The sequence below is a fragment of the Belonocnema kinseyi genome, chromosome 1 (genome assembly GCF_010883055.1).
Source record: "Belonocnema kinseyi isolate 2016_QV_RU_SX_M_011 chromosome 1, B_treatae_v1, whole genome shotgun sequence".
In the NCBI taxonomy this organism is placed as follows: Eukaryota; Metazoa; Arthropoda; class Insecta; order Hymenoptera; family Cynipidae; genus Belonocnema; species Belonocnema kinseyi.
The window spans coordinates 159,878,275-159,879,611 of NC_046657.1; positions in this window are offsets into that span (position 1 = coordinate 159,878,275).

Consider the following 1,337-nt stretch of genomic DNA (forward strand, 5'->3'; position numbering starts at 1 on the left):
AGAGAGAGAGACGCGCACGATTGTAATAATGATTATATAAAGATAATTGTAATGTGCAAATCGAAGAAGAGCAGCTCCGCCCGCTCACGGCAACTACGAGTGTGTGCGCGGGAAGGGGTTGGGCCAACGACAAAGACGAAGACAATTTCGGTATAGTTTGTAAACAGAAAAGCATATTAATTAGTCGACTACTCGTAGGTTATGACGGTTGATAAAAAAGCGATGATTATACATACGGAATAAATAATACTGTACTGCTAAATGTGTAAAAGTGCAGCAGCAGCGGCTTAAAATTATTTTTATAAATAGGCGAGAGTATGGTTCCTCTTTCGAGATATAATAGCGCGATCCATTTCCAATTTAGATTCAAAACGCATTCGACACCGTGAGACTTATTATTGTTGCATACGAGATTCGAAAAACACAATTGATACGATCCTTGACCTATGAAACAATGGTTGACTCGGAGATTTTTTTTTTCTTCAAGATTAGAAGATTATTTTCGAATTTGAGTGCTGGGTGTGGAAAATTTCGGTTAATTGGAGAAGTATATTTATTGTCGACTCTGGATTAAAATCTTGGCAGATAATTTTAATTTAAGATAAGTCAGATGTGCGACGCATATCTTGCGACGCATATCTTGCGACGCATATCTTGCGACGCATATCTCGCGACCTCTCCTTGTCCGTAAATTGAGATTAATGCAAGTAAATTAAACTCAATTCAAAGTAAACTAAACTAATTCAAAGGTAAATTTGAATTTCGATTTTTTTAAATATACTTTGGATTCTTTTAAATTCTTTTCATTTTCCTCGAATTAAAATTTGAATTAAATCGCGAACCAATCGAGAGTCGAGAATATTTTACCTTATCGAAAATTTCCATGCTCCTTTAATAACAAAAAAAAAACAAAAAAAAAGATTTCTTATTTACTTTTTATGGCCGTGCAAATAATGAGAGAGTGAATAAAAACTCGACTTTTTATACGTCAACTCTTCATCCCCTTAGATAATTTTTTCCACCTCCCAACGTACCGAGTTTTTATTCTCCCTCGGCGGAAACTTTGGATCTCTTTTCTTTTTCTGTCAATTGAAAAAAATATATATATATGTATTTTTTTAAGATCTGAAGCAATTTTCCTTATTGCACTTTCGAAATCTTTTGAAATCTCGAGTTGATCTTCTTATAAAAGAAATTTTCTTGGAGGAAATTGATTATTGCTTTTAAAACAAAAAGAAGCCCAAGAGGGGGACTTTTTTTTTCTTTTTTTTCAGAAAATTTCTTTTGTTGAGAATTGATTTTTGAAAGGTCGATGTATCAGGATCAAAAGGACGAGC